Source organism: Piliocolobus tephrosceles, chromosome 5 (assembly GCF_002776525.5).
Source record: "Piliocolobus tephrosceles isolate RC106 chromosome 5, ASM277652v3, whole genome shotgun sequence".
NCBI lineage: Eukaryota > Metazoa > Chordata > Mammalia > Primates > Cercopithecidae > Piliocolobus > Piliocolobus tephrosceles.
Genome location: NC_045438.1, coordinates 97292421 through 97320185, shown reverse-complemented (window position 1 = coordinate 97320185; position 27765 = coordinate 97292421).

The following is a 27765-nucleotide window of genomic DNA, read 5'->3' as shown; positions in this document are numbered from 1 at the left end:
CTCCCACTAGGTCCCTTCCTCAGCACGTGGGGATTACCATTTGAGATGAGATTTGGGAGAGGACACAGAGCCAAACCATATCAGTAGCCATGGTAGTAATAATTTGTTCAGCCAAGAAATATCAACAGATATTCATACTAGAGGCACAAGTGGGCTGGAATCCACTGTTAAATCTTCAGGAATTTTGTGAATCAATTGTTAAAATTATTAAAATTTAAATTATATGAATGTGTAATTAAATAAATTATATTTGAAATAAAGGTAATCAAAGCCCATCATTTGGGTTCAAACACCCTACTTCAGGCTATCGCAGCCCTGAGGAAATATTCATTTGCTTTGGCCTTGTCACTCTGCAGAGATGCCCTCTTTACCCTGTACCCCCTTTATGCTTCCTTCCCCCTAGGTAGATGCCTACCTGACTTCTTCTGCAGAGGTAAAACTGTATTGTGCAGCTGTAGACTTACATTGTAAAAAGTCAACACTGCCAGAAACAAAAAGTTTTCTTTCCCAATAGTTCTAGCAAATGTTCCAGGGCTGACAATGATTGGCTCAATTCAGGTCACACAACAATGTCCCAATGAATCACTGAGGGGGATTTCTGCTGGAATATGCTGATTGCACAGGCCAGGGCCAGATGCTGAGCCCCAGAATCAGGGAGCTACATTAACACCTCCAGCACTACATGGCTGAAGATGACATGGAAGTTGCTTCTCTGAAGGAAAACCACCGAGATGCTAGAACCAGGAGAAAGAAGAATGGAAGCAGAATAAGCAAGACAACCCTGCAGCTATCTACATATTTAAGATACAAAGGAGAGTACCTCCATCAAAAGAGACAAGCAACAGCAGCCATTCAGGTAGCAGAACTGCCACATGCTAATGTCATGAGAAATAAGGAAAGAGAGTTTCAAGAAAGAGGAGGAGGCTAATAGTGTTTTATGTAACAAACATCAAGAGAATATACAGAAAGAAAGGCCTTTGTATATTGCAATCCCCAGTGATCTTGCAGGGCCACTAGAGCAGAGTCATGGGGATGCAGGTCATAATCCATAGACTCATGACTTAAGTTGACAGAGAAGAGATTGAAATAACAGGAAAAGACTTTTCATTTTCCAAAAAGTATGGCAGTGATGGGAAGGAATGAGACAACGTGTGAAAAAGGCATGATTTTTTAAAAGGGGAAGTGTGATAGGTTTACAGGCAGACAGGAGAAAACTAGTAAATTGTGCCACATTTTGAGAATTCTCTGAAAATTTATTCAGATAAAGGTGTTAGCTAATAGACTACTGTTTGAGCTGTGTTTCAAATGATGTTACTTTTGTATTTCCTAAGTAATTATCCTCTGCTGTAAGCTGAGAGCTTATCCTATACTGTAAACTGAGAGCTTGGAGGGAGTCTCTCACTCATCAGTTTCCCAAAAGAGGCTGACCCAGTACCTCTAAATAAATTAATTAGTAATAAAAAATTAGGTGTGTTCTGTTGAAATAGAGGGCTCAGGATTGACAAATTGCACTTGAAAATCCTTAGATTTCAAATCTTCGCTATCAGGCAGAGAGGAGCTAATGAAAATAATCTAACCAAAATAGTGAAAATCCCACAAAGAGACATGTCCAAGCAATTTAGTCTTTATACTGAAACATCATATGTCTACAGGGTAAGTCATTCAATCCCAGGAGGACATTTGCTCATTCATTTATCCATTAAATATCCGAGTGCCTACTATGTGTTTTAATAATAACCCATCTATAACGTGGGTTTCCTTTAGTGTAGATTGAGAAGCTTTTTTGATAGTTTTTTTTCAGTAATATCTAAAAAATTAATCACCAGGGAACAGTCTCAGTTGGAATCTTGATATAGTTTTAAATGGGACCACTCTGTGCCTGGGGCAGGAACTGTCTGCTTTTTTCTGTTGTCCTTCCTTGAGGGTAAGACTGGTTTAGAAAAATGATTATCCATTTGAAGAGTGAGCATAGCTCCTTGCTCAAGAGAGCCCTTCAAAGTCTCCATCTACAAAATTCTAATGAAAAATAAAAGTGAGAAACAGGTGAAGAAAAGTTCCTTAATAATAATATAACACCTCCATCAAAATTTGTGGGGTTTGAGTTTTCATTTAGTCGGTGTTGGCTAGAAGATGTAAATGTGTCTTAAATGCTTCCAAGGGCACAAAAACAGACGCATAATGAGAAAGAGCTGCTGTTCTTCTGGTCTAGTGATTCCATAAAAACAAATACATTCACAGGTCACCTAACAGAATTTTATACACCAGTTTAGCTTCCCCTCTGAACTGAGGAAAGTAGTCATCATCCTCCGGTAAGAAAGACACTTTAACCTGGTGCCCCCAGTCTCATTCTCTCCCCTCTGGATTATTGCTGCTTCTCTGTTACCCAGTTAGTGGCTGGAGGGGAAAATTCCAGAGCAGCTATGAGACCCAGGTGTGCCAGGGGAAAGCCTAAACTAAATAAATGGACATATCTGACCTGATCACACTTGGGGCAAATTTAGCTCCCATCTTGTCCCCATCACCTCCACTCAAGAGACCCTTTCTCTGCCATCTGGTTTCTGTTTCCTCTCCCAACTCTCCGTATGCCTGTCCAGTCTCCCCTTCCACCACTCTATGTTCCTTCAAACCTTTTACAAATAGTTTCTTCTGCCAGCCATACCTTTCCTCTAGGAAACTAAAATTTCCTAGTTATGATGCAATGTGCTTATCTGCGAATATAGTAAAATCCCAAATGTATTGCTTCATTGGTATGTTTTGCAAACTGCAAAATGAGCCTAAGTTTCAGTCTAAAGTTTTTGATCTTTTTTTAGAGAAACCTAATCTTTATCTTTGGTAATCTACCTAATCTCTATCTTCGGTGGATCCTGATAAATTCTTAGAATCCTAATGGAAACAACACCAATGAAACATCAAGAGAAATACCAACATCATATATATGATGGGCACATTTTGACTTTCAGTTTAACTATATGTTGGATTATATTATATATTATTTTGAAGCCACTACTGCTAACTTAATTTGCTTACTTACAGTTGAAATATTGAAGGGTTTATCGGTACCTATGGGTATCATCACACTTTTTAAGTAAAAACCCACTCAAACATTATAATTTAAGCCCATCATTTAAAAGGTCTTTAGAAACTGTAAGTAAAGTTTCTGAGGCACTTGGGGACTCAAGAAATTCATTTCAGATCAGCTCTCATCTCTCTCACATATTACTCCTATAAAGACAACTAAAGCACCAGAATAATCAGATGTTATTTATATTCTATAATTTCAGAGAGCTAATTATTCTGGTTTTAGAGAAATAGAAGTTCCTTATAATCTATGATAACTATCAGGAAATAATATCTTAATTATATTCATCAGAAGTTAGATAATTGGTCCACCAATCCCTCTTTTGTGTTTGTCTGACATAATTTCTTCCCTACATCTCCAGGTTTTGCTGGCTTCTATACTAAAAATCAGGCCTTCTATTGATTTTCCTAAGATAATTTCTTGGTGGTTTTGCAGAGGGAAAACATGAGCTATGGATAAGACAACAAGGAAAACGAATATGACAACAGAACAAAGTGCTGTGAATAACAACAGCATGCATACCAAAAGATAGCACACTAATAGGATGAGACATTTGGGTCTTGTTGTGATATGCCAAAGCTTATCAGAATTGAATTTTTTCACAGCTAAATTGACTCAAGCTGCCCTTGAAATGAGAATCTCTTGGAACCCTAATGTGCAGATGATGCTAGTTGGAAAAAAAAGCAATGCTCTGAATGAAACCAAACATAACTGATAAAAGCTGGAAGAGCTTCAAAATGCAATCTGAATATCACTGGTGTTACAGAGAGCTCCTTAGCTTTGGAAGCTGAAGGATTCTTACACCTGGAGAAGCTATTCCAAGCACAGATGTCAATTAAATGATCGTTGTCACGTTCAGTGAGAATGCCCAGGCTGATCTCAGTTAACCTTCTTTTCTTTCTCATGATGAATGAGAAATAATGAAGAAAATCAAATGGTGGGTATTAATTCATTTGTTCATATTTTCAAAAATTATTAAATTGTATTATATAACTACCCTTGAATCTTCTCATAGTTTAATCCAATATTTATTAAAATATCATATTTTGGTGAATCAACATCTTCAGCATTTCTTCAGGAACTTTGACTTCCAAATTAAATACTCAATGAAAAGTTCTCAAAATATCACTGAGATAGTTTTTCTTTCTCCCAGATTTAGTCAACAAACTACCATATTGTGGCCATCATTCCTTTTCCCACTCTTGAACAGAATCAGTCTCTCTCTCTCTGTCTCTCTTTCTTCTCTCCACTAATTCCAGCATTGGTTTTCTCTGCTTACTTTCCCTCCACACTCTCTCATTCATCCCCACACTTGACATTTTAGTAGCTAGCCTTTTCAGAAACTTTTAATAGCAAATTAGAGCCCTCCATAATGAATAAATCTGGTTTAATTGAAAATTTATCTGATTTTTAAAATAAAACACAGAGTAATGGTAATTTTTAAACAATGCATTTTTATGCTTTCTGAAAACTGAGGTCAAAAACATAAGATTTTAAAAAGTTCATTAGGAGTGGAACCTGTCAGAGCTTCAGGACTAAATGAACCAAGACACCAGGGCTTGAAGTGGAGCTTCAGGACTAAATGAACCAAGACACTGGGGCTTGAAGTGGACTTAGAACTCTAAGGTGAGAGTCCACAAGGACTCTAGATCTTCAAGGCTACAAGTCTCAGCACATGTAGTTTAGCAATGAAGGCAACCCACTATCTAGTCAATGACTTACTTCTCTTTGATTATAGCATTTGAGAATCAAGGAAAAGACTGCCTTCTCCCACACAAATACCTTACAATTCCAGTTCTCCCCAACCTCCCTGGGCCATTGCATCAGTTTTCCTTATCAAGAGGAAATCTAGTCTTAGGTTATATCTGGCTTGAAAGAAAGTTGTCTCTTGGTTCTTCTCTTGCAAAGATAAAATTGCTCTGAAGCACCTGAGATGGTTTCCAATTTGGCCTGCTTGTATCTACCTCCACTATCTAAAAATGGCAAGGCTTGTCATCCAGTCCAACCTGCCACTTTCTCTTTCAGCTATTTATGCCATATTTGATTTCAGAACAGAAGATAATTTCCTGCCCTTTTTACATGACGTGAAATAAAGCCTCAGAAAAGCCAAAGCATTTTCACAAAGATCACTGAACTAGTTTGTAGGCAATCTACTTCTAAGTCTAATCCCGTGTAGTTTTCTTAAATCGTGGCTCCTTGTGTATTATTCAGAGTCCCAGAAGAAATTTCTCCCAGAGAGAGTAAATGTTAACACTTTAATAGATGATTTACAGCAGTGTGAGCAAGTTAAGGAAATCTTATCAAACAATAGTGAAGCATCCAGAAACTAGAAACAGGAACTTGCTAGTGGGAAGGCACTACCACCCCCAGTGCTGAAGAGACGCAATGAGAAAACATCCTTGTGGGAGCCCAGTGAGAGCTGGAGCTGAGGAGAGGAAGACGCCCAGCAGGAGGTGCAGTGCAGTAGGACACAGCTAGCCAGAGAGGGGACATCAAAGAATAGCTGTCTCCTCCTCCCTCTGATCTCCTGCTGGTGCTTCCCACTGCCTGAACCCAACCCAAAGCCAACCAGTGAAAGATCCCAAATGATTTATTCCTAGGAAGTCAGTTTCCAGAGTCCAAGAATGGATAACAGATCTGAAGGGAGTAGGGCTGAAAGGTAGGGAAAAAGAGAATAACCAACACGCTTTGTTTCGGCACATTTGTGAATTAATGATTATATTTTTGAAGGTATACTTCATGACAATAAAGGTCTGAATCATTCCAATTTGAAAGAGTCAGCTTACTACTTTACTTGAAATTCTAGCCTTGTGTAATCTTACTAATAATAAAAAAAAAAAAAAAAAAAAAGCACATGACCTCCAATATTCCTAAAACTATATGACATTTTTATCTGGCCAACCAATCATCTAGCATCAGGAAATGCATGTTACTAAGCCATGTACTTTCTGACATGTAGTATGAGTTTCCCAAAGAGACTACAGACCAAGTGAGAATTTTCAATGGTCCTCTTGAGAAGCTCCATGGGAAAAGCTGGAAAGAGGCCTGAACATGGAATCAACACAAGGCATTTCAATTGCCAACCTCACAATTTTCCTCAGCACTCACAGTCACTGAGTCCAATGGTGTCTCACTCAGCTCCACTACTCCACAGACTCAAAGGACCCTTGTGACTCACCAAAGAGGAGCATCCTTTGTTCCCAGATCTCTTTGTATCTCCTACTGGTCTACAGCACTATTTATCAACACTTTCTATCCTATGTCTCTAACACTCTAATAGTGCTTTCTCATTCTATCTCCTGCATATTTCCACTAACCACTTATTGTTTGTAATTTGTGTTACTAATGGAGTAAGTATATTGAACTTGGATCATCAAATATCCACTCACTGCCATCCCTCAAATTTTAATATGATCTTCACCCCTTTCCAGGGAAAAATGCTCCAATAATTGAGAATCACTCACCCAGAGTCTTTGAACCACATAAGTGGAAACTATTCAGACTGAAAATACCTAGGCTATATTTTGATAGCCCCATATTCTCCAGCAAGTATTGCCAAGATCCCAGACAAAGGACTTTGCCCTGGCCTTTCATGATTTGACTTAGACTGGGCCTGTCACACATGTACAATTGATACAGCTATTGGCCCCGAGAGTCCCCATTAAAAGAAGAATCAAGACTTTCTTGGCCAGCCTGCCCATATGATAGTGAAACCTTTATCTATAGAATTCATGTCTGCAAAAATGTGGCAACTCAAGGAGAGCACTAGGCTGAGTCATGATCTTAGCTGGGAAGGCTCCTGCTTCCTCTAACTCCTTTTCTTAGCGCCTTACAATTTCATTTATCTTCTACTTTCTACAATATCTGATGCCTTACAGATTCTTCCCCATTTTTTTTATCAAACTGTTTTTCAAAATTCATTTGCCCTGGAGTCTAGATCAGTAATAACAACTTAAAGTGTAATCCAGCCCACCCCACCTACAATAGCATTTAAATGTAAGCATTAATAAGGTCAGATAGGCAAGGAGCAAGATAAGTACCTGTAGAGGCCGAGATTGAACTTCAAAAGCAAAAGTCTTTGACACCAAATTTCCTGAGCTTCTGGCCTCTGCTCAGCCCTGGTTCTACTTTTGCTTTTCTATTCTAGACCAGTTTCTACTGCAGTCAGTATATTTGGTAATACTTACTATACTCATGCATTGTGTGTTATATTACTGATATGGCTTGGCTGTGTCCCAATCCAAATCTCACCTTGAATTGTAGTAAGTTCCATGTGTCAAGGGTGGGGCCAGATGGAGATAATTGAATCATGGGGGCAGTTCCCCCATACTGTTCTCGTGTAGTGAATAAGTCTCATCAGATCTGACAGTTTTATAAATAGGAGTTGCGCTGCACAAGCTCTCTTGCCTGCCACCACATAAGATGTGGCTTTGCTCCTCCTTCACCTTCCACCACGATTATGGGACCTCCCCAGCCATGTAGAAGTCTGAGTCCATTAAACTTCCTTCCCTTTATCAATTACCCAGTCTCAGCATGAGAACAGACTAATACAATTACCTCAGTGTATTTCCAAAGCAATTGCACCATTTTACATTCTCATCATTGTATGATGGTTCTAATTTCTCCAGATCTCTGCCAACAACTTATTCTCTTTGATTATAGCCATCTACTGGGTGTGAAATGGTATTTCATTGTGGTTTTGACTTGCATATCCCCGATGGGTAATGAGCATCATTACATGTGGTTATTGGTCATTTTTATATATTTTTTGAAAAATGTTGAGATGTGATGTTCATTTTAAATAGGTTATGTCTTTTTATTATCGAATTGTACATCTTTACACATTTTAGATATAAGACTTTTAGATATATGATTTGCAAATATTTTCTCTAATATTGTGGGTTATCTCTTCTCCTTTGAAGCACAAAAATTTTTAATTTTGATAAATTTCAAGTTGTCTAATTTCTATTTTGCTGCTTGTGCTCAAATCTAAGAAGACTTTACTTAAAGCAAAGTCACAGAGATCCATACCTATATTTACTTCTAAGAGGTTTATAAACTTACCTGTTACATTTAGCTATAGGATTAATTTGAGTCACTTTTTGTGTGTAGTATAAGGAAGGAATCCAATATCATTCTTTTGCATGTAGATGTCCAGGAATCTCAGCATCATTCATTGAAGACTATTTCTTTCCTCATTGAATTGTCAGGGCACTATTGTTCCAAATTAAGTCAACATCAATGTGCAGGTTTACCTGTGGACTCTCAAGTCTATTTCATTGTTCTATATGGCTACCCTTTGTTAACACCACACTTTTTTGATTACTGTAGCTCTATAGTAAGTTTTGAAATTGGAACATGTGGGTCCTTCAGCTTTGTTATTTTTCAGGGTTCTTTTGACTATTCTAGGTTCCTTGAACTTCCATATAAATTTTGGGAGAAACTTATCAATATTTGTAAAGAAACCAGCTGGGATTTTAATAAATCTTGTCTTTAATTTGTAGATCAGTCTGAAGAGTACTGCTACCTTAACAATGTTAAGTCTTCAGATCCACCAATATGGGATGTCTTTCTATTTAATTAGGGCATCTTTAAATTCTCTCAACTTTTTTTTAACTTTCAGAATATAAATTTTGTACTTTTTTTGTTAAATTTATTCATAAGTGTTTTATTCTTTTTGATGCTGTTGCAAATGGAATTGCTTTCTCAATTTAATTTTGATTGCTCATTGCTAGTGTAAACAAAGTCAATTGATTTTTGTGTATTAACCCCAAATCTTGCATCTTTGTTCAAGTCATTTATTCTCATGATCTTTTTAGTGGATTCTTTAGGATTTTCTATATACAACATTATGTCATCTGCAAATAGATATAGTTTCATTTATTTTTTCCCAATCTGGAAGGCTTCTATTTTTTTCTTACTTAATTGCCCTGCCTAGAACCTCCAGTATAATGTTAAATAAAAGTGGCAGGAGGAAACATCTTTATACCTGATCTTATGAAGAAAGCATTTGCTCTTTCACCATTAAGTTTGATTTTAACTATGGAATGCTTATAGATTCCTTTGATACAGTTGAGAAAGTTTCTTTCTACTCAAAGTTTGTTGTGTGTTTTTATCCTGAAGTGAGGCTACATTTTGTTAAATACTTTTTCTGAGTATATGGAGATGATTGTGTGTTTTTTGTCCTTTATTCTATTGATATGGTGTATTTCATTAGTTTTAAAATGTTAGACATTTCTTGAATTTCTGGGATAAATCTTACTTGGTCAATATATAAATTCTTTTATATGCTACTTTATTTTGTTTGCTAGTATTTTGTGAGGATGTTCGCATCTACGTTCATAAAAGATATTGGTCTGTGGTTTTGTTTGTACTATGATTTACATGTATCCCCTCCAAAATTCACATTGAAACCCAATTCCCATTGTAGCAGTATTAAGAGGCGAGGACTTTGGGGAATTAATTAAGTCATGAGAGCATCACTCTTATAAATTGATTAGTACCTTATAAAAGGACTAGAGGGAACTAACTTAGGCCCGTTTTGTACTTCCACCTTCCACCATGTGAGGACACAGCATCTGTTCCTTATAAATGGTGCAGCAACAAGGCATCATCTTGGAAGCAGGGAACAGGGCCTTCACTAGACATGAAATCTGCCAATTCCTTGATCTTGGACTTCCCACCTCCAGAATTGTGAGAAATTTTCATTGTTTATAGGTTACTCAGTGGCAGATATTTTCTTAAAGAAGATCAAATGAACAAAGATAGCTTATTTTTTTGATTTTTTTTCTTATGATATCGTTGTCTGGTTTTGGTATTGGAGTAATACTAGATTCATAGAATAAACTGAGAATGTTCTTTCCTGTTTTTTGAAGAATTTCTAATTAGTGATTATGCTTCTTTAAATGTTTGGTAGACATCACCAGTGAAGTCATCTGTGCCTGGGACTTTCTTTTTAGATAGTTTCTGATTATTCATTTAATATCTTCACTTGGTATAGGTCTATTCAGATTGCCTACTCCTTCTTGAGTCAGTTTTGATAGTCTGTGTTCTTCTAGAAATTATTTTGTTTAAATCATGTAATTCGTGGGCATGTAGTGGGTATCATCTCTATCAATCTTTTTTCAAGTTCATTAACTCTTTCTTCTCCTAGTTCAAATCTACTGTTAAGTCCCTCTAGTGGATGTTTGACTTCAGCTATTGTGCTTTTCAACTCCAGGATTTCCATAGGATTCTTTCTTATAATTTTTATTTTCTAATTGATACTCTTCATTTAAAGGGGCATTGTCATCACATCTCCCTTCATTCATGGTTCCATTTAGTTTTTTTAATATATTGATAATAGCTGTTTTGAAATCTTTGTTATGTCTGACCCTCATAGATATCTGGGCCGTCTCATAGTTTCTCTTGCCTGGTTTTTCTTACATATGGGTCACACTTTCCTATTTCTTTGCATGTCTTATAATTTTTTGTTGAAAACGGTACATTTTAAGTAATATATTGTGGTAACTCTAAATACTGATTTCCTCTTCTCCCCAGGACTTCTTGTTATTGGTTTAGTGACTTGGCTAGAATATTCTAGTGAAATCTATTTCCTTTGCAGGGTGAAGCCTCTGATGTTTCTCCTCAGGGGGTGTACATAGTGACCCTAAAATCACAGTTTTTTAACAGAGCTTTTTTTGACTTTCTTTCCCTGATGTCTCAATTAACCTGTCTGCCTCTGTTGGTATTACACCCAGCCATTAAGCTCCACTAATTGCCAACTGATTTTTCTTTTGTGTTCCACAATGTCTTGGGGGGCATAATTTGCTCCACAGTCTAATTCAATTCATTTCTCGCCCCACTGCAGAGATAGTTTTTGAGCAGTCTTTGAGGTTTATTCTGACTCCAGGCAGGCTTTTCTCAGCTGTCCTCTCTGGTAATCTATCTGACCTAGGGTTTATCTTGTTGCTGTAATAGAGCTAGTTGTCTCTCATAAATTGCATACCACCAAAATTTCCTTTGTTTTCAAGAGCATCCTTAGGCTTGAACAGCTCTACACTTTGTTCTAAATAAAGTCAATTACTTTAGGGATAACCTGGGAGCTCTAGCTCCCAGTGGACCATCTCTACCCACTACCTACACCCCAGGCAAAACTTCTGAGCCCACTTCCCAGGGCCTGGGGAAAGACAGAGCCACTTCTTTTAGAGCAAAACCTCTGCTTGGGGGCCTGGTTGAGGTGATAGGCTCTGGTCTTCTCAGCTTTCCTCTCCTAGAATGCAACCTCAACCTTGCAGGAGAGCTTGGTGAGAGTATTCAGGGCCCTGGTCTTGATAGCTTGCTGCATCAGGAGTATGGTCTCCATCTGGTGAGTGGGTCCTTAATAGAGAAAGAGATTCTCTTACCTCTTAGCTTTATTTGTCTAGAATTTAGCCTCTGCAACATGAGGCTAGAGAAGATGAGAGATTTTGGCTGCCTAATCCTCTTAGGGAAATACCTTAGTCCTTGACTGGGAGCTGGGGGAGGAAAGCACCCAGTTGGTCATACCCATCTGAAATGCCATCAAATTGAGCTAAATCTAGGTAGCAAGGAGGAGAGGAAGTGAAGGAGCAACTCTTAGTTCAACAACAAACTCTTGCTATTCTTACCATAATACAGTAAATTATCTTAAATAAATGTTGCTTCATTTGCTGTACGCCCTTAGGACAATTTTCAAAGACTTACAAATTAAATAATTTTCACTACTTATGATTATTTCACTGGTGACAATATCCAAGGGATTCCTCATATAACCACTAAAGAAGTGGATTTGTTTTTTCTCTGCTTCATTTTAACTATGCTGGAAGATCCCGTCCCTCTGTGCTACAGAGGCTATGAGAGAAGCACCTAATGCTGGAATTTCAGTCTGATGGGAGCAGATTTGGTGATAGATCTCAGAAGTACTTTCTTAGAGCCCCAGAAATAAGCCAACATCAGCCTAGAAAAATGTCTAAAGAGAGATCTTCCACATTTTCAAAATATAGATCTGGCCCATGGTTCCATCTCAGAGCACCTTCAATTGCCAGGAAAGTAAAGGCTGTGGTTTTCAAGAAAAGATTTTATGATTTTTTTTTTTTAATTTTCAAATTGAGTTGCTTTTCTGAAATTTCATTAATGCATCAAAGGGAAAGAAATGAAGGGGAAAACAGCAATTGAAAGAAAGTAGGGAGAGTAAATAATAAGCAAACAAAACCCAGGACACCTATTTGGCTGGAGTTTGATAAATGTAGCTGATTAGTGAATTACTTCAAGGTTTTGCAGATCTATGGTAGGAGTCAAAAACCATATAAATCACCCACATAATCTAGGGAGCATCAGGTTTGCTTCTTGGCTCTCTCAGGGACTGCCCCTGCTGTTACTGACTCCCTTGTTGGCCTATCTGCTCCCCACTATGTTACTTCTTATACCAACACAATTTCATTTATCATGCTAAGACTTTTTTTCAACAAGTAGTATCAGGCTCCTGGTACATCTTCAGTTTCTGTATATGCCCATCTGCTTCACCTTGAGGTTTTAAATTTCACTGATGAATAAATTTTTGTTCCTTACAACATACACGTTATCAAAACTTAAACTGCCTAAAATTAGCCTAGCTTGAAGTAATGTGCCTAAGCTCATGTTTTTTATATTACTTAATCTGAATTTAGCTTCCATGTTCTTGAGAATAATTTTAATAAACTGGGGAGTGCATCATAATGATTCAAAGTTTGGGTCCTGAGTTAGAGATATTTGAATTTTAATCCCAAATTTGTGATTTATTAGCTCGTGACCTTGAGCACATAAATCTGTCTAAACTTCTGTCCCTTCATCCATTATATGATTATATAAGACAGATTTATAATAATTGCTAAAAATGTTTTTGAGCATTTATTATGTGCCAGTAAGTAATCTAAGTGCTTTCCATATATTAAGTCATTTAACGCCCATTATGTGTTTTGCACCACAATGGCACGTAATAAAGCACTTGATAAATGTTTGCTATTATTAATTAATCAAATTAAAGGTAAGCCACCCATTAACCATCAGAAATAAATATAATCACTTTCTATCACAACAAAGACAAGACTAGCTTGGCCTTTATAGAATATAATCTTTCAACATATTTGTTTTCAGTATGTTGTAAGAATAATGAGATCATATTTTACAAAATGGATTAAAATTAGTACCATCTTTAACAGTGATAAAATGAAAATCATTTTCTTCTTTTTGTCTTAGCTCAGATATAATCTTCTCCAAGAAGATTCTCTTCACCCTATCTCCCACTGTCCTTCACCCACCCTGCCAACTTGGTTCAGTTACTCTCATATCATCTATAATGGTTCTTTTCATATTGTTACACTCGATTTTAACAATCTCTTTAATAAGATTTCACTGCAGAGTTCGCATATGAATTGCCAATCATTTTCAGTGTACTGGTGACCAAAAATGTAATGAGAAATTGGACCAGATTTTTAAGGAAGTTCCTCCCTACTCACAAGCTCCAGGAAGAGACTTTGGATTTCACATGGAAAGTACTCAGTGGGCTGCCTGCCCACAAGAATTAAAACCCCAAACAAGATCCATTTGAAATTCATGTGTCCCAGGATGGCTAAGGAGAGTGTTTTCAGTGACTACAGACTTAGCCAAGAGGCGTTCACTTTGTTTATAAGTAGGTTATTAAGCTCTAAATGTGTTGAAGTGACTTCCTAGATACATATTTTATTGACCTGTAGGACAAAATATTTGCACATGGAAATCTAAGGAATAATACAGTCAATAACCACTTAATAGCCAGCCCAATTTGAGACAGCATTCAAAATACCCAAGATAAAGCTACAGTAAACAACTGAATTGCGTCCAGTTTGGATAGTAAATAATTAATACCTTGGTGCCATTATCTGAATTGATAGTCTTATAAGACATTTCCTCTAGTAACTATAATAACCATTTATTGAACATATGCCTTTACTAACATGATGGCACCTAATTCTTACATGAGTTCTACAAATCAGCTTCACTAGAAGTCCTCTAGACTTGAGATACATCTCTACTACAAAATATGTCATGACAAAGATAAATCTGCCAAATAGCTGAATAATGTGAGGACTGAGGAGCGATTTCTAATGAGCCATAATTTAGACATAGTAAATAGAATGTTTGTGAGAAAAGAAACATTTCTCAGAAACATTTGAGATGTACATTTGTTTCTGGGACATTTTCTCTCTCATAACAGTTTGCTGATATACTACTCATTGTAATCAATAACAAAACATCCACATGGAAATGGTCCATGTGCCAAATATAGGAAAAAAACAATTCTACTTATTTAGGAATTTCTATTAAATTAAAAATTACATCAACTACTATATATGATTATATAGGTATACATGTTTATAAATGTATTATCTCGAATACAATATTGCAAGGGAGTGATTTCTTACACCAACACAATTTTATTTTGTGTTAGTGGGTATAATAAATGGGTATTATACCCATCTTAAGGATTAGGAAAGTAAAGAGAGTCTCCCAAAGCAGCTAAAAAGTAGCAGAGTCCAGACTCATATCCAGGTCTTCCTGGCTCCAGAGCCTTGCTATTGCACTGTCAATCCTCAGGTGGGCTGCTCTCTTAGTATTTTATTCTTAAAATATAACCTTTGGCTTTACAACCTAAGAACACAATGTTATTTAAGAAATACATAATTTCGGAGAATGGACAAACTGCCTACTCAAGTGGGTCCCTGATCCCTGAGTAGCCTACCTGGGAGACATTCCCCACTAGGTGCAGACCAACACCCCACACCTCACACGGCGGGGTACACCCCTGAGACGAAGCTTCCAGAGCAAAAATAGACAGGAACACTCGCTGTTCAGCAATATTCTATCTTCTGCAGCCTCCGCTGCCGATACTCAGGCAAACAGGGTCTGGAGTGGACCTCAAGCAATCACCAACAGACCTACAGCTGAGGGTCCTGACTGTTAGAAGGAAAACTAACAAACAGAAAGGACACCCACACCAAAACCCATCAGTATGTCACCATCATCAAAGACCAAAGGCAGATAAAATCACAAAGATGGGGAAAAAGCAGTGCAGAAAAGCTGGAAATTCTAAAAATCAGAGCACCTCTGCCCCTCCAGAGGAAAGCAGCTCATCACCAGCAACAGAACAAAGGTGGACAGAGAATGACTTTGACAAGTTGAGAGAAGAAGGCTTCAGTCCATCAAACTTCTCAGAGCTAAAGGAGGAACTACGTAAGCAGTGCAAAGGAACTAAAAACAAAGATACAACATACCAGAATCTCTGGGACACATTTAAAGCAGTGTGTAGAGGGAAATTTATAGCACTAAATGCCCACAAGAGAAAGTTGGAAAGATCTAAAATTGACACCCTAACATCACAATTAAAAGAACTAGAGAAGCAAGAGCAAACGCATCAAAAGCTAGCAGAAGGCAAGAAATAACTAAGATCAGAGCAGAACTGAAGGAGATGGAGACACAAAAAACCCTTCAAAAAATCAATGAATCCAGGAGTTGGTTTTTTGAAAAGATCAACAAAATTGATAGACCACTAGCAATACTAATAAAGAAGAAAAGAGAGAAGAATCAAATAGACGCAATAAAAAATGAAAAAGGGGATATCACCACCAACCCCACAGAAAAAAAAAAAGAGAGAGAATACTATAAACACCTCTATGCAAATAAACTAGAAAACCTAGAAGAAATGGATAATTTCCTGAACACTTACAATCTCCCAAGACTAAACCAGGAAGAAGTTGAATCCTTGAATAAACCAATAGCAGGCTCTGAAATTGAGGCAATAATTAATAGCCTACCAACCAAAAAAAGTCCAAGACCTGACAGATTCACAGCTGAATTCTACCAGAGGTACAAGGAGGAGGTGGTACCATTCCTTCTGAAACTATTCCAATCAATAGGAAAAGAGGGAATCCTCCCTAACTCATTTTACGAGGTCAACATCATCCTGATACCAAAGCCTGGCAGAGACACAACAAAAAAAGAGAATTTTAGACCAATATCCCTGATGAACATTGATGTAGAAATCCTCAATAAAATACTGGCAAACTGAATCCAGCAACACATCAAAAAGCTTATCCACCATGATCAAGTGGGCTTCATCCCTGGGATGCAAGGCTGGTTCAACATACGCAAATCAATAAATGTAATCCAGCATATAAACAGAACCAAAGACAAAAACCACATGATTATCTCAATAGATGCAGAAAAGGCCTTTGACAAAATTCAACAGCCCTTCATGCTAAAAACGCTCAATAAATTTGGTATTGATGGAAGGTATCTCAAAATAACAAGAGCTATTTATGACAAACCCACAGCCAATATCATACTGAATGTGCAAAAACTGGAAGCATTCCCTTTGAAAACTGGCACAAGACAGGGATGCCCTCTCTCACCACTCCTATTCAACACAATGTTGGAAGTTCTGGCTAGGGCAATCAGGCAAGAGAAAGAAATTAAGGGTATTCAGTTAGGAAAAGAAGAAGTCAAATTGTCCCTGTTCGCAGATGACATGATTGTATATTTAGAAAATCCCATCATCTCAGCCCAAATCTCCTTAAGCTGATAAGCAACTTCAGCAAAGTCTCAGGATACAAAATCGATGTGCAAAAATCACAAGCATTCTTATACACCAGTAACAGACAAACAGAAAGCCAAATCAGGAATGAACTTCCATTCACAATTGCTTCAAAGAGAATACAATACCTAGGAATCCAACTTACAAGGGATGTAAAGGACCTCTTCAAGGAGAACTACAAACCACTGCTCAATGAAATAAAAGAGGACACAAACAAATGGAAGAACATTCCATGCTCATGGATAGGAAGAATCAACATTGTGAAAATGGCCATACTGCCCAAGGTAATTTATAGATTCAATGCCATCCCCATCAAGCTACCAATGACTTTGTTCATAGAACTGGAGAAAACTGCTTTCAAGTTCATACGGAACCAAAAAAGAGCCCACATTGCCAAGACAATCCTAAGCCAAAAGAACAAAGCTGGAGGCATCATGCTACCTGACTTCAAACTATACTACAAGGCTACAGTAACCAAAACAGCATGGTACTGGTACCAAAACAGAGATATAGACCAATGGAACAGAACAGAGTCCTCAGAAATAATACCACACATCTACAGCCATCTGATCTTTGACAAACCTGACAAAAACAAGAAATGGGGAAAGGATTCCCTATTTAATAAATGGTGCTGGGAAAATTGTCTAGCCATAAGTAGAAAGCTGAAACTGATCCTTTCCTTACTCCTTATATGAAAATTAATTCAAGATGGATTAGAGACTTAAATGTTAGACCTAATACCATAAAAACCCTAGAAGAAAACCTAGGTAATACCACTCAGGACACAGGCATGGGCAAGGACTTCATGTCTAAAACACCAAAAGCAACGGCAACAGAAGTCAAAATTGATAAATGGGATCTAATTAAACTAAAGAGTTTCTGCACACTCTGATGGTAGCAAAAGAAACTACCATCAGAGTGAACAGGCAACCTACAGAATGGGAAAAAATTTTTGCAATCTACCCATCTGACAAAGGGCTAATATCCAGAACCTACAAAGAACTCAAACAAATTTACAAGAAAAAAACAAACAACCCCATCAAGAAGTGGGCAAAGGATATGAACAGACATTTCTCAAAAGAAGACATTTATGCAGCCAATAGACACACGAAAAAATGCTCATCATCACTCGCCATCAGAGAAATGCAAATCAAAACCACAATGAGATACCATCTCACACCAGTTAGAATGGCAATCATTAAAAAGTCAAGAAACAACAGGTGCTGGAGAGGATGTGGAGAAATAGGAATACTTTTACACTGTTGGTGGGATTGTACACTAGTTTAACCATTGTGGAAAACAGTATGGCGATTCCTCAAGGATCTAGAACTAGAAATACCATATGACCCAGCCATCCCATTACTGGGTATATGCCCAAAGGATTATAAATCATGCTGCTATAAAGACACATGCACACATATGTTTATTGCGGCACTATTCACAATAACAAAGACTTGGAATCAACCCAAATGTCCATCAGTGACAGACTGGATTAAGAAAATGTGGCACATATACACCATGGAATACTATGCAGCCATAAAAAGGAATGAGTTTGTGTCCTTTGTAGGGACATGGATGCAGCTGGAAACCATCATTCTCAGCAAACTATCACAAGAAGAGAAAACCAAACACCGCATGTTCTCACTCATAGGTGGGAATTGAGCAATGAGATCACTTGGACTCAGGAAGGGGAACATCACACACTGGGGCCTATTATGGGGATGTGGGATGGGGGAGGGATGACTTTGGGAGATACACGTGATGTAAATGATGAGCTGATGGATGCTGACGAGTTGATGGGTGCAGCACACCAACATGGCACAAGTATACATATGTAACAAACCTGCATGTTGTGCACATGTACCCTAGAACCTAAAGTATAACAATAAAAAAAAAGAAAAAGAATGACAATGCACTGTAAAAAAAAAAAAAAAAAAGAAATACATAATTTCAATTAATTTAAAAATTGTGAAACTATCCTCATTAATGACTTCTGACAGAGGTTAAGAAAATAAAACTATTCCCAGAGTTTTCCTGTTTCTATATCCCTTCATTTTCCTCCTCCACATTCTTCCATCTGACTAAATCAGAACAAACAACATTAGATACTCCTAGTGTCAGATCCTATACAAAGGTCTTCACCATGATCCCCAAGAAGCATTTAGAAACCCAATTGCTATATTGAAACCAATTTATGGAACTATTGGATAGCAACAGTGGGGAGAGAAGACAGCATTTATTTAGTGACCAGTATGCTAGACATGTTCAAATATTATATTCTCTAACTCTGTTGATAAGAGTGAAAAGACTACAATCTACTACTAAAGGAGAAACAGGTGCTAACATTTAAAATAATGGAATGAAAACTGAAGAGAAATTAAGCAAACTTCCTCTCAACAAGTGAACTAGAACAACCCTTATGAACTAGAATAACTACAGCAGAGTCTCTAATGCCTTTTCACAAGATTTGTATCTAAATTAATTTTTTAATATGGTAAAAAAAAATTGCTAATATTAGCGTTAATCTCTCCATAATCTAGAAGCATGAGGCTCAAGTTTTCAGGACTCAGGAATTGAAATGTTAAGAACTTCTTAAGATCACAGTTAGAAAGCATCGGCACCAAGGTTCCAATCCAGGTGTGAGAGCAAAGTTTGCACTCCTAACTACATTATTATTTGCATTAGTAACAGTATTATGCCTACATCACCACAGATAAACAGTAAGGACAGTGCAGTGTAGTAAGAAAGTACAGATTGGAAACCTCCTCTCTTTTCTAACTGCATGACCTTGGGTAACAGTTTAATTTTCTTTGTGTTTTTTTTCACTCATCTGTACAATGAGGACAATAATACTTACAAGAATGTCTACATGAAGGTGTTGCAGGACTCTCTCCATAGCTCAGCTCAAGACGGGGTCCTTGTCACACGATCACGAAAAATTAGGCTCACATATAATTTAAAAGGGGATAAAAATGGAATTTATTGGGCGAAAAGGGAAAAGAAAAGGAAACAGGGACTCTCCACAAAGGAAGCGTGAGAGTCTTGCAATACATGCTTCCCACTTGGCAGACTGAATTCCAGGTAACACGCAGGAAGAGGAAGGGCCAGGATCCTCCCGACTGCAAAAGGCACAAACTTCTGTGGTTCCACCCCAGTGCGCACTCCTCCCAGTGCAAAGGCCGGCTGGAGTTTCTCTGAGAACCCCTTCCCGCCTGGCTATCTTAAAGGCACTTAGCACCATTCCAGGCACAAAATAGTTCAGAAGTCTATTTTATTTCCTGTCTTGAAAATATAAATGGAAAATATTTTATAACTCCATTAGAAGTTCTTTTAATATTTATATGTTCCTGCAACAATTACAATTTGCACTCTGTTCTAAATACAATAACCAAGAAACTAAGAAGGTTGAAAATAAATAAAATACATTTTCTTTTATTAGAAAAATCTAAAGCTAGAAGGTATATGTAGAAGAAAAAATGTGTAAATTATGTTAGTTGGGCTCCACTGTAATAAATTGACCTTAATCAGCATGTCCCAGTGGCATTTGCTTTGAGTAATCTAAACACCAGAAATTTAAGCTGATAAATATCTCATATCTGCTTTAATTTAGCAACCCTAGAAAATGTTCTGATTAAAGGTACTTTCCATTTGGCATGCTTGTTTTATGCTATTGGAGTAACTTTAACTATAATCAAAAGCTTCAATGAGTGACAACAGTTCCCAACAGTACCTCTCTCAACAAAACACCAATTTCATAACAATTGTATTGTCTAACCATCCTGCCAGGTGTTGACTATTTGAGGAGTGGCTTGGGGTTAAAAAAAAAAAAAAAAAAAAAAAACTCTCTTTTATAAAAGAAGATAAAACATCCATTCTTCTTTGTGGTATTTCCTGAATACCTGAGGCTTTTTTTTATTAATAGCTCAATGAGGCTTTGGAGCAATCTTTATACTTTATTTTCCAGTTATGCACCTAAAAGAACAGAAGGTAAAATTTTTCTATAGTCTATCCAATTACCCCTACTCAGGTTACCTTGAATTTACAAATATAGAACAATATCATTAAAACAAGCCCAGGCCGGGCGCGGTGGCTCAAGCCTGTAATCCCAGCACTTTGGGAGGCCGAGATGGGTGGATCACGAGGTCAGGAGATCGAGACCATCCTGGCTAACATGGTGAAACCCAGTCTCTACTAAAAAATACAAAAAAACTAGCCGGGCGAGGTGGCGGGCGCCTGTAGTCCCAGCTACTCCGGAGGCTGAGGCAGGAGAATGGCGTGAACCCGGCAGGCGGAGCTTGCAGTGAGCTGATATCCGGCCACTGCACTCCAGGCCGGGGGACAGAGCAAGACTCCGTCTCAAAAAAAAAAAAAAAAAAACAAGCCCAATTATATAATAGTCCAAAGTAAGGGATAATTAAGGCTTCTGTCATTAATGGCTCCCATACAGGGTAAAACAATCCCAGAGGCATCCTCCTCTGCACTGCAATAAAGCAGACATAAAGTCCAATGACACTTGAATTATCCAACTTACATACAGCATTCTGGTGAGTTTTAAATCGAGCGTTGTATAGCAGGAGAAAAGAGTTTGTTTCACCTGAAATCATTCTACAAATATTTATTGCACACTACCTACATAACAGCATTGTGGGGACTGCTGGACACACAAAAGCCTGCCCTCATCAAAACCTGCCATCCAGCAGGAAAGGCAAACACTGAATAAAGTACTAGTATGATAAAAGGTATCAAAGGGAAAGTACATAGTATTAATATACATTGTAGGAATCTTGAACTTTGGAAGCAATAGAAAAGGTGTCCCAAAGAAAGTAGTATTACAGGAGCAATGTAAAGAATGTAACAGTAGGGCTTGACCAAATGAAGATAGAGAATGTTCCAGGTAAAAGAAATAGTGAAGGCTCAACACTAAGGAAGGATTGGGCAGGAAGTTAAATACAGTTGAAGAAAATCAACTGAAGAGATAAGTGAGGTATGATAATGTCAAAAAATAGGAAGAGCCCAAATCCCCGCTGGTATTTGAGTCTTGATAGTTTCTGGACTAGACACCATTAGAAGAGTTTAAGGAATGCAATGATATGACCAGAACTGCATTCCTAATAATCATTTTGGCTGCTATGCTGTTAGAAAAATGGATTGGCAGGAGGTAAAAGTGGATGGAAGAGATCAAATACAGACTCTTCCATAATCCAGGCAAGACAATGGAGCCAAGGGAGAGAATGGCAGCAGGGAGGATACAGGGAAGTAAACTGTCCAGATAGGAGATAGGATTAAAAGGAGTTAGTGACTGGAGGATGGGGGAGGTGAGGGATAGAGAGAAGTCATATTAATTCTTAGGTCTCTGGGTTAAACAATTGAGAAAATAGATATACCACTCACAAAGACAAAAAAAAAAAAAAAAAAAAAAAGTCTTGCAGAAAGGCTAGTCTGGGGAGAGTGCGGGATTTTTCCTTGTTCAGATCAAATTTGAAATACCTGTAAAGCATCCAACTGGAGATGTCCCAAGGCAGTTGGTATACATGCCTCAGAAGAGAGGACTGAACTAAAGATATAGTAGTCAGCTTAAAGATGATACCCAAAGTCACAGAAAGAAGTAGAAAGTTTCCTGTCCTGGCTGGAGGCAAGGTTGAGAACTATCACACTAAGGCTATGGTTGGTAATCTACCTACATAATTGTGAAAGCATCCAGTTTACACGATAATCATACAGAACTGAGTCTCATGCTTTCAGCCACTCCTCAGGTCACTGCTCAAAGAAGCATTTCCTGATCAGTCTACCTGAACTAGCAAACATACCATGTACACCCATCATTCTCCATTCTCCCGCCTATTTTAATTTCCTTCATAGCACTTATTACCCTCTGACTATACGCTTTGCCTATTTATGTATTGTCTTTTTCCGACTATAAAAATGAGATCCCCATAAGAAAAGAGACTGTCTTGGTTTTTCTGTATTCACTATAGAACCCCAGCACCATTTGAAATACATCAATCACTTAGTAAATGCTTAATTCAGTATTTGTGGAAGGAAGAACAAAAAAGGGATCCAGAGTTCAAAGAATAGGGATGCTGTTTTGATGAAGCAGAAGGAAAGGATATGTGCAGATGCAGGTGTTTTTGTAGCCTGCCATAGAAAGGGAATGCTCCAGTTTAGCTTCATATTCCTATATGAAATAATCACTTCTATAGAAGTAGCATGAACTTTCCTGATCAGAATGGGGTACAGAGTTCTAGTTTAAAATTTTTTGGAAATAGTTGAGAACAAGGCTGGTCAAATTACTAAGCAGTGTTGGCAGGCAAGTTGAGGTTGGTCATCATGGATTTTTTCATAGACATAACAATCCAACCCAACAGGTGATTTTCCTCAACTGTGCTCAGCATCTGGGTATAGTCATGGAGATTACAACCAGCTGAGATCATCTAGAATTAGGGTTTTAATACACACTTTTGACAGGATAAAAGAGCAAGGGAATTTGGCTTATTTGGGTACCAAGATGCTAAACAGTATTTTTCCTTTTGACGCAGAATTGGCCAAATAGCTATAAAGATTCTAGCTATTCTAAAGAAAATTCTTTAGAATTTTCCACCCACATTCTAAAGAAAACCATAAAGCATATTCCCACAGGATTTCTGAGAATTAGCAGAACTGGCTCTTCCATCTAAACTTTCACTCCGCCACACCCAAGTAGTCTATATTTGCAAAAGATTGAGAGTCAAGAAGAATCCACTGAAGCAGGTAATCATTGTTATATGACAGAGTTGTGGCCTTTACCCTCCATTGTAGAAAGAGTGCTTCAAACCCTCACCCAAGTGAACTGTGTGAAGGAGGTTCTAAGGGCATCAGTCATAGAGATTGAGGAGTGCCTATAAGGGCATGTTATTCTGTAAGTGGATATCTATTACACAGTAGACTTGATTACCTAGCCTACAGGCTTATGTTCTTGAAGGGAGAAACATGAATGGCACAAGGCAAGCAAAGAGAAGCAGCATTTGTGGTGGAAGACTCCTTTAATTTGGCTTAACAAGGATGCTTTAGTCTGCTGTGGTCAAATGAACATTTGGAAGGTAGCCAGACATGAGCCATCCTGCTGGAATACTTCCTAAAATAACTTTAGGCAAGGGGAATGGACCTTAGCAGTAAGTAGCTGTGAGGCGTTTCATGGAAACAAAAGCTGAGTGTACATTAGAAGAGGTCATTTTGAAAATAAATGCGCAGTAGGCGGGGCTCCTGCAGGCTCCCTGAGACATCCCATGAGAGCGGCAGTGTTTGGGCACCTGCCACATCCAAAAGAGGATTCCAGTGGTACAGGTTACGTGGAAGAAATCTTAACTCCTCTTCGTTTAATATGCTTCCCCTACCTAAACCTGGAGAAGCTGCAGTGAAAGAGCTGACATATCCAACTCTGCAGTCCAAGTCCTAAGTCTAAGATCTGGCTTTAAGGTAGAAAGGAAAATAAATACTAAGCCAGGTTTGAGATTAAAAGTTTCAATTGGATTAAGTTGGACTAGACTGAATTGCAGTACTCATGCTTAAAATCATCCAAAAGAAATGGATCTGAGGTATGATAAAAGATAGAAAAATAATATTCATAGAACCTAACTGAAGGCAGCAGCTAAAGACAAACAAAGCTGGTTTTGTACCCCCTTAGATTTAAGGCTGTTCAATAAACAGTGTTTTATGAGGACATGGATTCCAAGCTGGATAAGAAAGGAAGTGAAGACAAGGAGGGACTGATGGATGGAAGAACATAGAAGATTCACTGCATTGGATGTCATGATGAAGCTGAGGAACAGCTGCAGTAGGGTACCTGAGCAGATGAGCTGGAAGCCCAAGAAGAGCTCAGCGTCTAAATTAGTGATTTCAAAGTTGTGGCAGTTTGTAATGAATTCAAGTCCAAGTTAAGATCTTGGAGATACTGAGTAACTGAGGCTGAGTTATAAAAAAAACCCTAAGTTCTTGAAAATAAGAAGATCAAATATTGAGGACGTTGAATTTGTCATCCAATATGGATGCTGAAGTGTCCCCAGAAGACAGCAGATATGAGGATGGAGAAAAGCACTGAGAGCCACGTACTAAAGCCGCTACTGGAGGCTTTACTCTGGATGGCCATGTACCCCATGAAAATCAGCTACTACGTTGCAAAGTAAATAGGTTACAATGATGTGAAGTTAGCTGTGAGCCTCCAATGATAAAGGCTTTTTGTAGGAGGAGGAAGATTTATTGGTCTGGAAACAGCACTGAGAAGTGAAGAGGACATGTCCCCACCTACCAACTTTGGGAGGCATAAAAAGTCTCTACAGTATTTTCAGAGTCAATCCAAGAGGTGCTGGGATTGTTCACTGTAGAGGCTGAGGATTTGGAGATGTTTGATAATAATGGAATAGGAATTCTAGGTGGTCCAGTGGGAAAGTTGGTGAGAGAGGAGGAATAGGAAATTGGCAGAGTCAAGATTTGCAGGGAAATCTGTATGCCACCTGAAGAATGTTGAGCAGGACACATTGTTGAGTCAGGCTTGCATTTTAGATAAATCACCCTGACAGCTGTGTAGAAGACATTTTTTAAGGGGATTCAAGGCTATGGGAAGGGAGACTATTCAAGAAACTATGAATTATAGTCATGACACGAAATCTCAAGGGTTTGAAACTGAGTAGTAATGAGATGATTAAGATATGTAGGAGCTCAATCAGCTAGACTTAATTGGATGTGAGAAGTGAAAGAAGGAAGTTTCCAAGGGCTCTCAAATTTCTAGCCTGAGTAACTTGGTGGTTGGTGGGGACAATGGAGGAAAATTATATTTATGGAGACAAATGTTCAGATCTGGACATTGCATGAAAGACTAAAGCCTTGAGTTTACCTCCACTTGTCATTTCCCCTCTTACATAGCAACAGGGTAGCTGATTTTCAGGGAGCACATGGCCATCCAGAATAAAGATAACATTTCCCATTTCCCTTATGGCTAAATGTAGCCAAATGATTAAGTTGAGGCGAATGGTATGTAATATAAACTGTGTTTGCAACTTCCAGGAGGTGTCTTTAAAAGATAAAGCATTTTCTTCACCTCTGTTATATATCCATATAACAGCTACAGCTCTATTAACCACCTTAGACCATAAGCCTAACTTGGCCATGGAAATCACAGAAAGCAGAGCAGCAAGATAGAAAGAGCCTGGTTCCTTGACTTCTCAAACATGAGAAATAAAGACATTTCTACTTCTTTAAGCCACTATAATTTTGTAGCTTTCTGTTACTCACAGCTGAACTTAATCCTAATAAATACCAGATGTGTTAAGTTTGAGGTGTCTGTGGAACTCAATGAGGGGTAGGCAGTACAGCTGAATATACTGAGATAGAACTAGGCAAGAGATCAGGGTTAGAGACAGGAAACACAGGTTATTCTCTAAAAGCTAGTCCATATGATTTTTTTTCCCAATAGCCTTCTGCAGCCTGATCTAAGAGTGGAAAAGCTAATAAATGTTTACATAAATAGATATTCAGAGCTAAATCCATTTCTGACTACAGGTGTAAGATAACTTAAGGATCAATATTACTTTGTATTTAAAATATTGCCTTGGAAAATAAAAGTCACTGCAGCAATTTTGTATATAACTAGCTAGTGTTTATGAGGCAGACCACATGAGGACAGTATAATCACAAATGCCTTTTTGTTATGGAGAAATGATGATTAAAACCAAATGAGGAAGAATTGTATGTGCCAAATGCAGTGCAATAGATATAATGAATAACAAATATTTAGGGGCAATTATATTGACCTTTATTGCACAAAAAATAAAATGTAAGCTTGAGCAACTGCCCAGGCAGCAAAATTCTGTATAGACTCAAAAATGGGTGCTCATGTACTTAAGAAAATATACATGCAAATTTTTGTTACACTTGCTAAGTCATTGTACAAATAGTCTATAAAATACTCAGAAATTAGGATCCATATAAATGCTATTTGTAAATTTTGAAATCATTCCCACTGTAGACTTCATTAGAAGCTACAACTTCTCCCCACATTTATTTCAGGCTGAAATAAATTTCTGAAAAACGAAAGCCCTAGTTCCAAATATACATTACACACAAGGAATTTCTTATAATGCTTCCAAATGGAAAAGCCTAGAAAAAGTGTTTCAAGTTGTTCTGTATTCTTCTCAAAAAAAGCTTGGATAAATAAACCAGCACCTATATGTTAGATTTCTTGTAGTTTTTCCGTGAGTTTTTAAAGACAGACTATCTGTCCTCTTTTCCCCATTGTTTAGTCTGTATGTGCTCAATCAAGGATTATAAAAATAATTTTAACACAGAATCCAGCAACACAATTAAGAAGTAAATATACTATGAAAATAAACATCACAACAAGCATCTCACCTAGTTATTAATTTTGTGCTTAGTCCCTGGTTTGGATTGCCTCGGCCGCGAGTTCTCAGAACAGAATAGAAAGTGGTTAATCAGTGCATTGCCAATATCAAGAATCAAACCCACATCTAGCCAATGAGAGAAAGTACAATTTCTTTATGCCTTGAATCCACGTGGCCCTGGGACTCCACAGGGTCAGCGGCTGAGGACCCACCCATCTTCAGGCTCTTGATACACATGTTCTTCCTCAAGGAGCATCAGAAGCCCCAGTGAATCAGAAACTAATCAAAATAAATTGATAGAACTTGGAAGTTTGAAGACTCCTGCCCAGAGAGTAAGAAGATGGGAGTAGGGGAGGCCATCTAGTGATAAACTAGATTAAGAATCACAAGGCCCAGAGTCTTAATCTTGTTCTGATATTAATTAGCAGTCTGTTTCTTCCCAGCAAAGCAAAAGAACTGGGTTGGACTGGGATAGTCTTGGTAGTATCTTCTAGCTTTAAAAGTGCACGTGTTGGGAATTACAAGTGAATGATATTGAGTTTAGCAACCTGCTTGATGCCTCCTAAATGTAATGCATTCATGTATCATCTGTTCGTTTTGATCCTCATCTCCAAGAGGTATTTAATTCAGATGTTTTGCTCTGTGGAAAACTTCCTATCACTACTCCTCTCTCTTCAATTGATATTGGTTCTTTCAAACCGACATTTACA